Here is a 17,902-nt window from a genome sequence, read left to right as displayed (position 1 = left end):
GACATGGCGTCCAATCTCAATTCCAGCCAATTCTGCGTTGAAAAAGTAAAACAGTGCTCCTTCCCTTCCGAGCTCTCCCGTGCGTCCAAAAAGGGGTTTACCCCAACATATGGGGTATCAGCGTACTAGGGACAAATTGAACAACAACTTCTGGGGTCCAAGTTCTCTTGTTATCCTTGGGAAAATAAAAATTTGGGGGGCTAAAAATCATTTTTGTGGGAAAAAAAATATGTTTTATTTTCACGGCTCTGCGTTGTAAACTGTAGTGAAACACTTGGGGGTTCAAAGTTCTCACAACGCATCTAGATAAGTTCCTTGGGAGGTCTAGTTTCCAATATGGGGTCACTTGTGGGGGGTTTGTACTATTTGGGTACATCAGGGGCTCTGCAAATGCAACGTGACGCCTGCAGACCAATCCATTTAAGTCTGCATTCCAAATGGCGCTCCTTCCCTTCCGAGCTCTGTCATGCGCCCAAACAGTGGTTCCCCCCACATAGGGGGTATCAGCGTACTCAGGACAAATTGGACAACAACTTTTAGGGTCCAATTTATCCTTATACCCTTGTGAAAATACAAAACTGGGGGCTAAAAAATCATTTTTGTGAAAAAAAAAATAATTTTTATTTTCACGGCTCTGCGTTATAAACTGTAGTGAAACACTTGGGGGTTCAAAGTTCTCACAACACATCTAGATAAGTTCCTTGGGGGGTCTAGTTTCCAATATGGGGTCACTTGTGGGGGGTTTGTACTGTTTGGGTACATCAGGGGCTCTGCAAATGCAACGTGACGCCTGCAGACCAATCCATTTAAGTCTGCATTCCAAATGGCGCTCCTTCCCTTCCGAGCTCTGTCATGCGCCCAAACAGTGGTCCCCCCCACTAATGGGGTATCAGCGTACTCCAGACAAATTGGACAACAACTTTTGGGGTCCAATTTATCCTGATACCCTTGTGAAAATACAAAACTGGGGGCTAAAAAATCATTTTTGTGAAAAAAAAAATAATTTTTATTTTCACGGCTCTGCGTTATAAACTGTAGTGAAACACTTGGGGGTTCAAAGCTCTCAAAACACATCTAGATAAGTTCCTTAGGGGGTCTACTTTCCAAAATGGTGTCACTTGTGGGGGGGTTTAATGTTTAGGCACATCAGGGGCTCTCCAAACGCAACATGGCATCCCATCTTAATTCCAGTCAATTTCGCATTGAAAAGTAAAATAGCGCTTCTTCCCTTCTGAGCTCTGCTATGCGCCCAAACAATGGTTTACACCCACATATGGGGTATCGTCGTACTCAGGACAAATTGCACAACAACTTTTGTGGTCTAATTTCTTCTCTTACCCTTGGGGAAATAAAAAAATGGGGGTGAAAAGATCATTTTTGTGAAAAAATATGATTTTTTATTTTTACGGCTCTGCATTATAAACTTCTGTGAAGCACTTGTTGGGTCAAAGTGCTCAACACACATCTAGATAAGTTCCTTAAGGGGTCTACTTTCCAAAATGGTGTCACTCGTGGGGGGTTTCAATGTTTAGGCACATTAGGGGCTCTCCAAACGCAACATGGCGTCCCATCTCAATTCCAGTCAATTTTGCATTGAAAAGTCAAATGGCGCTCCTTCCCTTCTGAGCTCTGCCCTGCGCCCAAACAATGGTTTACACCCACATATGGGGTATCAGTGTACTCAGGACAAATTGCACAACAATTTTTGGTGTCCAATTTCTTCTCTTACCCTTGGGAAAATAAAAAATTGGGGGTGAAAACATCATTTTTGTGAAAAAATATGATTTTTTATTTTTACCGCTCTGCATTATAAACTTCTGTAAAGCACTTGTTGGGTCAAAGTGCTCACCACACATCTAGATAAGTTCCTTAGGGGGTCTACTTTCCAAAATGGTGTCACTTGTTAGGGGTTTCAATGTTTAGGCACATCAGGGGCTCTCCAAATGCAACATGGCGTCCCATCTCTATTCCAGTCAATTTTGCATTGAAAAGTCAAATGGCGCTCCTTTGCTTCCAAGCTCTGCCATGCGCCCAAACTGTGGTTTACCCCCACATATGGGGTATCAGCGTACTCAGGACAAATTGTACAACAACTTTTGGGGTCTATTTTCTCCTATTACCCTTGGTAAAATAAAACAAATTGGAGCTGAAATAAATTTTGTGTGAAAAAAAGTTAAATGTTCATTTTTATTTAAACATTCCAAAAATTCCTGTGAAACACCTGAAGGGTTAATAAACTTCTTGAAAGTGGTTTTGAGTACCTTGAGGGGTGCAGTTTTTAGAATGGTGTCACACTTGGGTATTTTCTATCATATAGACCCGTCAAAATGACTTCAAATGAGATGTGGTCCCTAAAAAAAAATGGTGTTGTAAAAATGAGAAATTGCTGGTCAACTTTTAACCCTTATAACTCCGTCACAAAAAAAAATTTTGGTTCCAAAATTGTGCTGATGTAAAGTAGACATGTGGGAAATGTTATTTATTAAGTATTTTGTGTGACATATGTCTGTGATTTAAGGGCATAAAAATTCAAAGTTAGAAAATTGCGAAATTTTCAAAATTTTCGCCAAATATTCGTTTTTTTCACAAATAAACGCAAGTTATATCGAAGAAATTTTACCACTAACATGAAGTACAATATGTCACGAGAAAACAGTGTCAGAATCGCCAAGATCGTTGAAGCGTTCCAGAGTTATAACCTCATAAAGGGACAGTGGTCAGAATTGTAAAAATTGGCCTGGTCATTAACGTGCAAACCACCCTCGGGGCTTAAGGGGTTAATGCCAACCCAGACAAATTCCCGGAATATGCAAGGATGTCGCAAGACTCTTTCCGGGATTTGCTTGGTCATGTCCAAGGAGCCATCTGGAGACAGGACATCCAGCTCCGTAGAGCTATTCCACCAGAGGAACGTCTGCTGGTTACATTAAGGTACGTAACAATTCTAAACAAATGCCAATCCTAATTTTGGTTGTTCTGACATGTATTCTTTGTATTTTTCTTAATGTCTTTAGCAGAACAACACCATAAATAGAATTGATTGTTAATTTTTTTTTTTTTTTTTTTTTTTTTTATTACATATTTCTGGCAACCGGAGAGAGTTTATCATCCCTCCACTTCCAATACCGGCTTGGAATTTCCACCCTTTCTGTAATAGTGGCGGACACCTGCCGGGCTTTGTGGAATGTTCTCTGAGATGAGTTTATACCCCTACCCACCGTGGACATGTGGATTGAAATTGCTGAAAAATTTTGGAGTGTGTGTGATTTCCCCAACTGTTTGGGAGCAGTGGATGGAAAGCACATCCACATTATCAAACCAGCCAGAACAGGATCGGAGTACTTCAATTATAAAAAATATTTTTCTGTTGTGCTCATGGCAATAGCAGATGCGGACTGTCGCTTCATCGCCGTGGACATTGGAGCTTTTGGCCTTGGCAATGATTCCCAAACTTTCAAGAACTCGGATATGGGGAGCCGTGTGTATGTCAAAAATTTTAATTTTCCACGGCCATGACCTCTCCCCAACACTCAAGGTCCACCGATGCCATTTGTTATGGTTGGGGATGAGGCCTTTCAGATGTGTGAAAACCTACTGAAGCCATATTCCAGTCAGGACTTGAACCGCACTAAAAGGATCTTTATTTACAGACTGACCAGGGCTTGAAGAACAGTAGAGTGTACCTTTGGCATTCTAGTCTCAAAATGGCACATTCTTGCAACAGCCATTAATCTAAAAATGGAGACAGTTGATGAGGTGGTCAAAGCCTGTGTGGTTCTCCACAATTACATAATGGCTAAGGAGCAACCCAACATTGAACTGGATGAACCAGTTGGAAACCCATTGCCAGATTACCAGCATCACCCGCTGCGATCAACTGCTGAAGTTGGCCACATGCGGGACCAATTTGCTGTCTTTTTTTATTCTGATATTGGATGTGTGTCATGGCAGGACAATATTGTGTAAATGTCCTGTTGGGACTTGGTCTGTACCAGTTATTTGTTTAAATGTTAATAATGTTTATTGTTAACTAGACTGTGGCCCGATTCTAACACATCGGGTATTCTAGAATATGCATGTCCCCATAGTATATGGACAATGATGATTCCAGAATTTGCGGCAGACTGTGCCCGTCGCTGATTGGTCAAGGCAACCTTTATGACATCATCATCGCCATGGCAACCATTATGACATCTACGTCGATACTGTGCCCATCGCTGATTGGTCGAGGCCTGGCGGCAGACTGTGCCCGTCGCTGATTGGTCGAGGCAACCTTTATGACATCATCAGGCCGCCAGGCCTCGACCAATCAGAGACGCGGGATTTCCAGGACAGAAAGACAGACAGACAGACAGACAATTATATATACAGATAAACTTTAATTTTTGGGTATCTTGACCGTGTCTTCTATGTATTTCCTCTAAAAACCAAGGCTGCCATCACACTAGCAGTATTTGGTCAGTATTTTACATCAGTATTTGTAAGCCAAAACCAGGAGTGGGTGATAAATGCTAAAGTGGGGCATATTTTTCTATTATACTTTTCCTCTAATTGTTCCACTCCTGGTTTTGGCTTACAAATACTGATGTAAAATACTGACCAAATACTGCTAGTATGACGGCAGCCTTAGGTTGTTAGTGGTAAGGTTGTTGACGTCATTGCGTCCTGATTCTGTTCTGCTGTATGTATTGGATGCAGACTGAAGAGACGAAGGCTGTTTAATACAAAACAGATCTATACTCATCAAGTCAGGTGTCAGAAATAATGAATTCATGATGCACATATAACAGCCTAATGAATTCACTATTTCTGACACATATCCAGGTGAGCATAGATATGCCTTGTATGTCCCTTCACTTTGTGTGAAATAGATTACGTACACAGAAGAGAAAATGGAGGTTATACAAGGCAGTTCTCTACTCACCAGGTCAGGTGTCCTAACTTATGAGTTTTTGGACACATGACCTGTTGAGTATAGTTCTGCATTGTATTGCCGCCATTTTCTCTTCAGTCTGCAACACTAGTCACAGACTTAGCAGAATGAAGAGATTATGGAGAAAATACAAGTATACATTTTTTGGCCCACCTCATATCGCTATACTAAAGACTCACAAAACTGCAGTGTTGTACTTGCTAACTACTGGAGCTATGATGTGGGCAAAAAGTCAAGTGTGCGTCGCAGTGTTTTATTTGGCGCACGGTGTGTTGCCGGTGGCGAAATGCACAATTGACCAAACATTTTTTGGGGCAAAAAATATTATTAGTTATTTTTGAAACAAAAAAATTTTTTTTTTAAAAGGGAATGCCAGGGTCCTGCTGCATCGTGGTGGCGGGGCGGAAGGCCATGCCAAGGTCCTGCTGCTGCATGGTGGTGTCAGTGGAGGAGGTCAAAGCAGGAGCAGAAGTTGTCATGGTGGTGGCGGTGGGCTGTCCTATAGCATTCGGCATGGTGGTGGTTCTCTAGTGGTGTCCGGCAGTGCTTGGAATGGAGGTGGCTGTGCAGTGGTATGCAGGAGGGGTCGGCATTGAGGTCAAGCGTGACAGTGTAGGCACAGGTGGATATGCCGCCACTGTCTGCTGAAAATACCGACTCTTAACTTAAAAGAAGATCCCTCTATGCCACAGCCCTACCCTCAAGAATTTTTAGATAGCGGTAACCTACCCTGGTTTCCCCTTCACAACTTAATAACCTTAATTTGCCCTTTAATATTGCAGAAATTCATCAGGTTATCCGTCTTAGTAAATCTAATTTGTCACCAGGTCCTGATAGCCTTCCTAATGAATATTATAGGACCTTGGCACAGGTGCTTGCCCCTTTTTTGCTTAGGACATTTAACTTCTGGCAAGGAGCTCAGTCAATTGCTCCCTTCAATCTTGAGGCCACAATTGTGACCCTCCCAAAGCCTGGCAAGCTGGCTGATACCCCTGGCAATTTCAGACCAATTTCATTACTGAACTGCAATTTGAAACTATATGCCAAGTTGATAGCTATCAGACTACACATAGTCCTGCCTGGGCTAATATCTGCAGATCAGGTGGGGTTTATCCCAGGCCGCCAGGCTAGAGATGGTACTAGATGAATGGTGGACCTTGTGGGGATGGCGAAGCTCTCGAGGACCCCCAGTGTACTCCTGTCATTAGACGTGTAGAAGGCATTTGACAGGGTGCACTGGGGCTACCTGTGGGGGTGTTGGGTAAGTTTGGGATTGAGATCCCTTTATGCTCATCTATTCTTTCTGTCTACTCAAACCCAAATACTAAGATTTTTTCTTCAGGCTTTAGGTCGGAGGGGTTCTCTATTCGTAATGGAACCTGCCAGGGGTGTCCTCTTTCTCCTGTAATTTTTACTCTGGTTGTGGAATTCCTAGTGGAGGCTATCAGGAACAACCTGGGGGTGTCTGGCATTAAGGTGGGGGACTCTAACCATGTAATTGGTCTATATGCGGACTATACTATTATCACCTGCCCGAATATTAAGCAATCTTTCCCGTCTATAATGTCCACTTTGATAAAAAAATTTCCTCAGTCTCTTATTATAAACTTAACTCATCCAAGTCTTTAATCCTTCCAATTGGAGTCCCAACGGACTTGAGGGAAAAATTAACAGCTACGTTACCTTTTCAGTGGGCCGGAGACAGTATTCCTTATTTAGGGATAAATCTGTCAGCTTCCCTCTCCTGGTTCAATCTAATGTACTCCTTTACTTAGTACTCTCGAGAAAGAATTGATTAGATAATCTCCCACAGCCCCAGGAACAGATGGGTGTAAGCAGGTGCATATGATGTGCCCATTTCTGTGCCTTGGAGCTGTAGGTAGAAGGACTCCTTGAAAATGAAAAAAATGTGTGTCAGACTGAACTCCAGAATCTCAGTAATGAAATCGACCATTGCAGGACAGTTATTGGACATAATGAGGAAACATTTAGTTATATGTATACCATCAGAATGTTTAATGTTGGCACATAATGATTCAACATCGCAAGTGACTAGTATAGTATTATCGTCAATATCACAAGGATATCGGAAGGAGATATAAAAGGGGAGACAAGGGGCGCAGAGTCTAAGTGTAGGTGTATATTCACATGAAGAAATATATATTGTTGCACTCACCCTTTGGATGTCTTGTATGTAAATTCAATTGATCCGTATGATGGATCCACGCCTTATAATATTCCGGTATGCAGCACTATTGCAGGAACTATGCCAGCCTTGATCCAAGGATTGCATGTGAATACAATGGAGAAAAAAAAAAAATTCCTTTCTTGGCGCTTCCGGAAGACAAGGATAGTTTGAAGGTTGAGATAATTTGCTCAGTACCAAATTTATTAGGACACTTTAATAAGAACAAAACAACGCATTTCAGCCCACAACGGCCTTCATCAGGTATTATATACTGTATGCACATATAATACCTGATGAAGGCCATTGTGGGCTGAAACGCATTGTTTTGTTCTTATTAAAGTGTCCTAATAAATTTGGTACTGAGCAAATTATCTCAACCTTCAAACTATCCTTGTCTTCCGGAAGCGCCAAGAAAGGAATTTTTTTTTTCTCCATTATCGTCAATATGTAGTCCATCAATCCTTCTTAGGAGGTGGCTGGTATCCCGAGTAAATAAAGGGAGACTGTTGTGAATTCTGTTTGTGGGCTCCCCCGGTGGTGTTTTATGGTAGTGCCACTTATTTGCCTTCTTCTATCCTTGATCACCTGTTGACACCCATTAGGGGAGTTTCCTATTTAAGGCTGCTTGGCTGCTGGTCTGATGCCGGCCAACAATGTATCAGTAGCATTCTGTTGCATTCTCCTGCCTCAAGATCCTGTTCAGCTAAGTTGAATTTTGTTTCTAGTTTATGCTATTTTTGTCCAGCTATTTGCAATGTGACTCTCTGTAGCTGGAAGCTCTCGTGGACTGAAATTGCCACTCCAGTGGCATGAGTTGTCACTGGAGTTTTAAAGTAATTTCAGGATGGTGTTTTTGAGTAGTGTTTTGAAGTTGACCGTGAAGTGACTCTTTCCTGTACTTCTGCTATCTAGTAAGCGGACCTCACTGTGCTAAATCTGCTGTTCATCCTACGTATGTCTTTTCCTCTTGACTCACCGTCAATATCTGTGGGGGGCTGCTATCTCCTTTTGGGGTTCATCTCTGGAGGTAAGGCAGGCCTGTATATTCCTCTGATAGGGGTAGTTAGATCTCCGGCTGGCGCGTGGTGTCTAGGGCATCGTAGGAAACACTCCCCGGCTACTTCCAGTGTCGTGTCAGGTTCAGGTCACGGTCACTTTAGTTCCCATCACCCGAGAGCTAGTCCGTTGTTATTTTGATTTCCCTGCCATTGGGAAAATCATAACAGTTTGGCCAGCCCACATGTGTTTAAACTATGCACTAAAGCAGGAAAGGATATGAAAAGGTTTTTTTTCCTTCTGTGTTTGGAAAGTGCACCTTAGTGCTTATTTGTACTCCTTGCTTAAACTGCAGTCTTCAGCCTTTTTTTTTTTTTTTCCTCTCCTCTTAATCTCTGAATGGCTTTGGTTACACCTGTTTGAATCATGGATCCACAGAGTTTGGTTGCAGGTCTGAATAACCTGGCTACAAAGGTCCAGAACTTACAAGATTTTGTTATACGTGCTCCAATGTCTGAACCTAAGATCCCTATGCCTGAATTTTTTACCGGAGACAGATCCCGTTTTTTGAATTTCAGAGAGAATTGTAAATTGTTTTTGTCTCTGAAATCTCACTCTGCTGGTGATCCTGCGCAACAGGTTAAAATTGTTATTTCTCTATTGCGGGGTGACCCACAAAGTTGGGCATTTGCATTGTCGCCAGGGGATCCTGCGTTATTAAATGTAGATGCGTTTTTTCTGGCTTTGGGGTTGCTTTATGAAGAACCTAATTTAGAGATTTTGGCTGAGAAAGCCTTGATAGCTCTTTCCCAAGGGCAAGATGAAGCTGAGATATACTGCCAAAAATTTCGTAAATGGTCGGTGCTTACTAAATGGAATGAGTGCGCTCTAGCAGCTAATTTCAGAGAAGGTCTCTCTGATGCCGTGAAGGATGTCATGGTGGGGTTCCCTGTGCCTACAGGTCTGAATGATGCCATGAAATTGGCTATCCAGATTGATCGGCGTTTACGGGAGCGCAAATCTGTGCACCATATGGCGGTATCTTCTGAGCAAAATCTGTGCACCATATGGCGGTATCTTTTGAGCAAAAACCTGTGCATCATATGGCGGTATCTTCTGAGCAAAAACCTGTGCATCATTTGGCGGTGACCTCTGAAAAGGCACCAGAGCATATGCAATGCGATAGTGTATTGTCTAGAGGCGAACGACAGAATTACAGGCGCAAAAATGGGTTGTGCTTCTATTGTGGAGATCCAGCTCATGTTATATCAGCATGCTCTAAACGCATAAAGAAGGTTGATAAAAAGGTTGATAAATCTTTTTCTATGGGTACCTTGCAGTCTAAATTTCTTTTGTCCGTGACATTGATTTGTACTTTATCATCTGTTACTGTGGATGCTTATGTGGATTCTGGCGCCGCTCTGAGTCTCATGGATTGGTCCTTTGCCAAGCGTTGTGGGTTTGATTTAGAGCCTCTGGAGGTTTCTATTCCCTTAAAGGGTATTGATTCTACACCTTTGGCTAGCAATAAACCACAATATTGGACACAAGTGACTATGCATCTTTCCCCAGACCATCAGGAGATTATTCGTTTCCTTGTGTTATATAATCTACATGACGTATTAGTACTTGGATTACCATGGTTACAAATTCATAATCCAGTCTTGGACTGGAGATCAATGTCTGTGCTGAGCTGGGGATGTCAGGGGATTCATGGGGATGCACCTTTGGTTCCCATTTCTTCATCTACTCCCTCTGAGATCCCAGCATTTCTGTCAGATTTTTATGATGTCTTTCAGGAGCCTAAAACTGATTCTCTCCCCCCTCACAGAGAGTGTGACTGCGCTATTGAGTTGATTCCCGGTAGTAAATTTCCTAAGGGTCGCTTGTTTAATTTGTCTGTACCTGAACATACTGCTATGCGGGAGTATATCAGAGAATCTTTGGAAAAGGGTCATATTCGCCCCTCTTTGTCTCCACTGGGGGCAGGGTTTTTCTTTGTGGGTAAAAAGGATGGTTCATTGAGACCTTGTATCGACTATCGACTTCTGAATGAGATTACAGTTAAATACCAGTACCCGTTACCTTTACTGACTGATCTTTTTGTTCGCATAAAGGGGGCGAAGTGGTTCACTAAGATCGATCTACGTGGTGCGTATAATTTGGTGCAGATTAAGCAGGGGGATGAGTGGAAGACCGCATTTAATACGCCTGAAGGCCATTTTGAGTATTTGGTAATGCCTTTCGGTCTCGCGAATGCCCCTTCCGTTTTTCAGTCCTTTATGCACGATATTTTCCGTGAATATCTGGATAAATTTATGATTGTGTATTTGGATGATATTTTGATTTTTTCGGAGGACTGGGAATCTCATGTTCAACAGGTCAGGAGAGTTTTTCAGGTTTTACGAGCTAATTCTCTATTTGTGAAGGGCTCAAAGTGTATTTTTGGGGTTCAGAGAATTTCCTTTTTGGGTTATATTTTTTCCCCTTCATCTATGGAGATGGACCCTGTTAAGGTTCAGGCTATTTGTGATTGGATACAACCTACTTCTCTAAAGAGTCTTCAGAAATTCTTGGGATTTGCTAATTTCTATCGCCGATTCATAGCGGGTTTTTCTGCCATTGCTAAACCTTTGACTGATTTGACCAAGAAGGGTGCTGATGTTGCTAATTGGTCCTCTGCGGCTGTGGAGGCCTTTCGGGAGCTTAAGCGCCGCTTTTCTTCTGCTCCTGTGTTGCGCCAGCCTGATGTTTCGCTCCCGTTCCAGGTTGAAGTAGATGCTTCCGAGATCGGAGCAGGTGCAGTTTTGTCGCAGAAAGGTCCTGACTGCTCAGTGATGAGACCATGTGCGTTTTTCTCTCGAAAGTTTTCGCCCGCTGAGCGAAATTATGATGTTGGAAATCGGGAGCTCTTGGCCATGAAGTGGGCATTTGAGGAGTGGCGTCATTGGCTTGAGGGTGCTAGACACCAGGTGGTGGTCTTGACTGACCACAAAAATCTAATTTATCTTGAGTCAGCCAGGCGTCTGAATCCTAGACAGGCGCGCTGGTCGTTGTTTTTCTCTCGATTTAACTTTGTGGTTCTGGTGAGGGTTCGGTGCCCCCTCCTTAAGGGGGGGGTACTGTTGTGAATTCTGTTTGTGGGCTCCCCCGGTGGTGTTTTATGGTAGTGCCACTTATTTGCCTTCTTCTATCCTTGATCACCTGTTGACACCCATTAGGGGAGTTTCCTATTTAAGGCTGCTTGGCTGCTGGTCTGATGCCGGCCAACAATGTATCAGTAGCATTCTGTTGCATTCTCCTGCCTCAAGATCCTGTTCAGCTAAGTTGAATTTTGTTTCTAGTTTATGCTATTTTTGTCCAGCTATTTGCAATGTGACTCTCTGTAGCTGGAAGCTCTCGTGGACTGAAATTGCCACTCCAGTGGCATGAGTTGTCACTGGAGTTTTAAAGTAATTTCAGGATGGTGTTTTTGAGTAGTGTTTTGAAGTTGACCGTGAAGTGACTCTTTCCTGTACTTCTGCTATCTAGTAAGCGGACCTCACTGTGCTAAATCTGCTGTTCATCCTACGTATGTCTTTTCCTCTTGACTCACCGTCAATATCTGTGGGGGGCTGCTATCTCCTTTTGGGGTTCATCTCTGGAGGTAAGGCAGGCCTGTATATTCCTCTGATAGGGGTAGTTAGATCTCCGGCTGGCGCGTGGTGTCTAGGGCATCGTAGGAAACACTCCCCGGCTACTTCCAGTGTCGTGTCAGGTTCAGGTCACGGTCACTTTAGTTCCCATCACCCGAGAGCTAGTCCGTTGTTATTTTGATTTCCCTGCCATTGGGAAAATCATAACAGGAGACATTCAACCAGTGGTTGAAGTTTGGAATCAATATACTTCCCACATTTTCAAAAAAATTAGAATTACCCGAGACGATTGGTCTACCAGGAGGGAGCTCAAGGTTCTTATGTATCTTTGGTAAAAGATAGAATGTAGGTATCATGGTTCCTTGATTATTAGTGCTTGGCACGGCTTCTTTGATATGGTGCCAACAGTGTTGGCCTTGTTTATGATGTTGTTGAGTTCAGAAGTGAAAGATTATAGTGGATTGAATGTAAGTTTCTTATAGCACTCCTTGTTTTTTAATGCTTGAATACTTCAGCTTCATACATTACTGTCGGCCAGATCACAATATTGCCATCTTGTCCACGGGTTTAATTACGTCATCCTAATTTTTTAACTTGTCTAAGCTTTTCCGTTCTTCAAAATTTAAATTGCCATTGGTAATATGGTGGGGTATCTTTTTAAATTCTTCGCTAACAATCTTGACAAAAAGGTCAATAATAGAGCCAGTGTAAAAGGGAGGGAATTTTTTGGAGCATGGTGCAATGCCAGGTGGAATCTTACTTCCTTCAGGTTCTGAATGTTCCTGAGCAAGCTCATTTAAGGACTGTAGTGCCTCCTGCTTCCATGTCTGTTGGAATTAGATTGTGTAATGTCTCATCATGAAAATATTTCTTAAACATTAAGGACCTTGCAAAAATATGCAAGTCCTTAATGGCAGAAAATGTGTCAAAATAGGAGTCAGGGCAGAAAGAGAGACCCTTACGAAGGGCCTCTAAATCTGTCTGGGAAAGAGAATGAGTACTTAAATTAATTACTAGTAGTGTTGAGCGATACCGTCCGATACTTGAAAGTATCGGTATCGGAAAGTATCGGCCGATACCGGCAAAGTATCGGATCCAATCCGATACCGATACCCGATACCAATACAAGTCAATGGGACTCAAGTATCGGACGGTATCCCTGATGGTTCCCAGGGTCTGAAGGAGAGAAAACTCTCCTTCAGGCCCTGGGAACCATATTAATGTGTAAAAGAAAGAATTAAAATAAAAAATATTGCTATACTCACCTCTCCGAGGGAACCGGCAGCGTTGTTTGCTTAAAATTCGCGCTTTTCTTTCCTTACGTGAAGTCCCGGCTTTGTGATTGGTTGCGTCGCAGTCACATGGGCGACGCAACCAATCACAAGCCGTGACGTCACGGGAGGCTGGACAAGCGCGCATTTTAAAATTCGCGCTTGTCTAGCCTCCCGTGACGTCCTGGCTTGTGATTGGTTGCGTCGCGGTCAACCAATCACAAGCCGGGACGTCACGGGAGGCTGGACAAGCGCGCATTTTAAAATGCGCGCTTGTCCAGCCTCCCGTGACGTCACGGCTTGTGATTGGTTGCGTCGCCAATGTGACTGCGACGCAACCAATCACAAAGCCGGGACGTAATTTTAAAATCCTTAAGGGCCTGAAATTACGTCACGGCTTGCTGTGATTGGTTGCGTCGCCCATGTGACTGCGACGCAACCAATCACAAAGCCGGGACGTAATTTTAAAATCCTTAAGGACCTGAAATTACATCACGGCTTGCTGTGATTGGTTGCGTCGCCCATGTGACTGCGACGCAACCAATCACAAGCCGGGACTTCACGTAAAGGAAAGAAAAGCGTGAATTTTAAACAAAGAACGCTGCCGCTTCCCTCGGTAAGGTGCAGGCTGCGTCGGAGAGGTGAGTATAGCAATATTTTTTATTTTAATTCTCTCTTTTACACATTTTTATATTAATGTTGTTTCGATACCGATACTCGATACCACAAAAGTATCGGATCTCGGTATCGGAATTCCGATACCCGCAAGTATCGGCTGATACCCGATACTTGCGGTATCGGAATGCTCAACACTAATTACTAGTGATGAGCAAATATACTCGTTACTAGAGATTTCTCGAGCATGCTCGGGGGTCCTCTGAGTATTTTTTAGTGCTCGGAGATTTAGTTTTTCTTGCCGCAGCTGAATGGTTTACATCTGTTAGCCAGCGTAAGTACATATGGGGATTCCCTAGCAACCAGGCAACCCCCACGTGTACTTATACTGGCTAACAGATGTAAACCATTCAGCTGCGGCAAGAAAAACGAAATCTCCGAGCACTAAAAAGTACTAAGAGGACTCCCAAGCATGCTCGAGAAATCTCGAGTAACGAGTATATTCGCTCATCACTATTAATTACCTTAAGATGATTGTCATCAGAGGAGTGGTCAGTATTGCACCTATAAGGTGATTCGCGTAAGTTCCATTTACGCTTGAACGTGTCTTTATAGGAGACAGAAGAAGAAGCAGGGGCGTCCGAGTATTCGCTAAGTGATGGAATAGAAGACACAGATGCAGTTCGAATACGGGTAGGGTCCGATGTTGGAGATCTTTTCCATCTGTAGATTTTACCATATAAGTCATCTTACTATATTCTGCTATTAGTCAGTGGGCCTCTCTTTGCTAAATACCTAGTTCATTCTTACGTTTGTCTTTTCTTCTTACCTCACCGTTATTATTTGTTGGGGTCTTTTCTCTGGATGCAAGAAAGGTCTATCTTTTCCCTTCTAGGGTTAGTTAGTTCTCCGGCTGGCGCGAGACGTCTAGAACCAACGTAGGCACGTTCCCCGGCTGCTGCTATTTGTGGTGCTAGGATTAGATATATGGTCAGCCCAGTTACCACTGCCCTATGAGCTGGGTTTTTTTGTGTTTGCAGACTTGGTATTTACTTCTGAGACCCTCTGCCATTGGGGTCATAACAGAAGGGATGCTGCAGGAGTACCCGGAGCTCAATATCAATGCCATCAGGAGGAGCTTGGACCCTTTTACATTCTGGTCTTAAATAGAAGAGTGGCCTGAGTTCGTCTGTCACACCTGGGAGATTTTGCCATGCCCGGCAGCCAGCTTTCTCTCAGAATGTGTCTTTAGCACTGCTGGTGGTGTCTTGATGGATAAGCGCATCCAGCTGTCCCCTCAAAGGGTAGATTGCACCCCAGTCACAGATTGCGATGGTTTTGTTTTAGTGTCATGTATTGATCTCATGGTATTGCAGTCTGTGCCATCTTCGTGGGATCTTCTGTGACTGCTGTTGCTTCTACTGTTGATGTTACAAACAATGTTTTGAAATGTGGAGACTCTAAGTTAGGTCTCGATCAGGTGGGCTGCCTGTGGTGGAAGGTGTGTCAGATGCCTATTATACTCTTTCCACTCTGGGGAAATTGATGCCACTTTAGTGCTGCATGATAATTATTTCTTGAATTGTGGAGACTCCAAGTTCGGTTTCCATCTGGTGGGTTGCCCATGTAAGTAGATCTCCCAGATAGGCAGGCCTGCACTTACTTTCAGTCAACTACCTGTGTTACTTTCCTTACATTTTTCTACCAATAATAATCTCTAAAACTGATGTTTGTGCCATCGAAGTGTGGCTGGAATTAAAAAAAATTATAGGTGTTGCATGAGGTGTAAGGTCTCCTAGCTAAGAAGGCTTACGCTTCTCCCTTAACAACCAGGTCCTCATTAAAACTTCAATTCCAATCTGTAGGTGCTTTGCCAGAGCCTGATACCTCATGTATTGCCCATGGCTGACAGCTGCTCTGCCATTTGCAAATATCTACTGTGGGTCAATTGATACCACTTTTCCTGGTGTCTGCCCCTAATTTTAGCTGTTTGGGAAGCGTTGTGTTACCCCTTAAGGTGTTGTCTATGCTTTTTGTTTTGCCTCCTATTGAATCTAATGGGATTCAGATATGTTCATCAAACTGTTAGGTGACTTGTTCGGCAAACGGAGGTCCGTTTGGTGAATTTGAACAGAACCGAAAAAGGTTCTCTCGTCTCTAGTAGAGAGCACCTTGAACTCACAAGTGCTTCACAGAATTTTATAACGTTGAGCCCTGAAAATTAAAAAATATATTTTTCCCTCAAAAATGTTGGTTTTGTCTCAAATTTTTTCATTTTCAAAAGGGTAGCAGGAGAAATTGCACAATAAATTGTATGGGTCATTTTCTCCTAAGTACACTGATACCCCATATGTTATGGAAAAGTAGTGTTTGGGTGCACGACAGGGCTCGAAAAGAAAGGAGCACCATAGCAGATGGCAATGTCACATTTGCAGAGCCCCTGATGTACCTAAACAGTGGAAACCAAAATGGACTGTACGATATGTTGTTCAATTTCTCCTGAGCACACTAATACCCCATATATGGTGGAAAAGTGCTGTTTTGGCACATGGCAGGGATCAGAAGAGAAGGATTGCCAATTAAATTCTGCTAAATTTTTGCTGCAATAGATTGAAGATGCCATGTCATATTTCACAAGAGTCCCTTACATGCCAAAACAGCAAAAAAAAAAAAACACCACAAGTGACCTCATTTTGGAAACTACACTTTTTGAGGAATTAATTTAAGGTTAAAGTGAGCATTTTTAACCTTCAGGCGATTCACAGAATTGTATAAAATTAGGCTGAGTAAATGGAAAATTACCATTTCTTCCACCATACCTTTGACAGAAATAAAGCCAAGCAACTCAACTATGCACAAAATGATAGGAACAAGTGTGCAAAAATATGGCGGCAGCTGATCTGGATTGATGAGTCTAAATGTGAAATATCTGGGAATAAAACAAGACAATTTGTTTTGCGAAGGGCTGGAAAGCGGTACAATATAATTGTACAATATAATAACTGTCCACAGACAACAGTTAAGCATGGTGGAGGTGCTTGCAAGTTTGCAGCTGCATTTCAGCATGTAGAGTTGGGAATTTGGTCAAGATTATTGGTGTCTTTAATGACAAGAAATACAATCAGTTACTTACCCATCATGTAATATCATCAGGGAGTCATCTGATTGGTTGATTGGATTTACATTTTTTGTGTCACAGGACAACAACCCCAAACATACAGGTAATATCATTAAAAACTATATTCAGGATAAAGAAAAACTAGAAGTCTTGAAGTGATGATATAGCCCCCAGAGAGCACTGATCTTAAAATCATTGAGTCTGTCTGGGATTACATGAAGAGACAGAAGGATGTGCACAAGACAACATCCACAGATCTGTGGTTATCTCTCTAAGATGTTTTGAGCAACCTTGCTGCAGCGTTCCATCAAAAACTGTGTACAAATGTAAGGAGAAGAACTGATGTTTTGATGCTGTTTTGAAGAGTGGGCATTCCAAATATTGATTTGATTTAGATTTCTCATTTGTTCATTCATTTCCTTTGTGTTAACTTGATAAAAATAAACTATTAACACCTCTATTTTTGAAAGCATTTTACTTTTTTCCACACCTGTCTAAGACTTTATGCAGTAACTCATACAGTACTCAAGCTGAAAACCAGAAGGAATGTACAATATCAAATGGGGTGCATCCTTAGGTATCATGCCTTTGAACACAAGTAGGTTTCCAAATCTTAATCTCAAGGACATCTGTTCATCTACTATATAATTGTCTGAGGGTCACTAACGTCTGTCTGTCTGTCATGGATATTCATTGGTCGCGGCCTCAGTTATGGAAATCCAAGTCGCTGATTGGTCGCGGCAAAACGGCCACGACCAATCAGCGACGGGCACAGTCCGGCGGCAAAATGGCCGCTCCTTACTCCCCGCAGTCAGTGCCCGCTCCATACTCCCCTCCAGTCAGCGCTCACACAGGGTTAATGGCAGCAGTAATGGACCAAGTGATGCCGCGGTGTAATGCACTCCGTTACCGCTATTAACCCTGTGTGACCAACTTTTTACTATTGATGCTGCCTATGCGGCATCAATAGTTAAAAGATGTAATGTTAAAAATAATAAAAAAAATTAAAAATCGTTATATACTCAGTCACCGTCCGTCGGCCCCTCGGATCAGGAACAGGCCTTTCCCGCTCCGGTGACCGCTCCATGCATTGCGGGTTCGCGAGATGATGACGTAGCGGTCTCGAGAGACCGCTACGTCATCATC

The sequence above is a fragment of the Ranitomeya variabilis genome, chromosome 4, assembly GCF_051348905.1.
Source record: "Ranitomeya variabilis isolate aRanVar5 chromosome 4, aRanVar5.hap1, whole genome shotgun sequence".
NCBI lineage: Eukaryota > Metazoa > Chordata > Amphibia > Anura > Dendrobatidae > Ranitomeya > Ranitomeya variabilis.
This window is presented reverse-complemented; position numbering follows the sequence as displayed.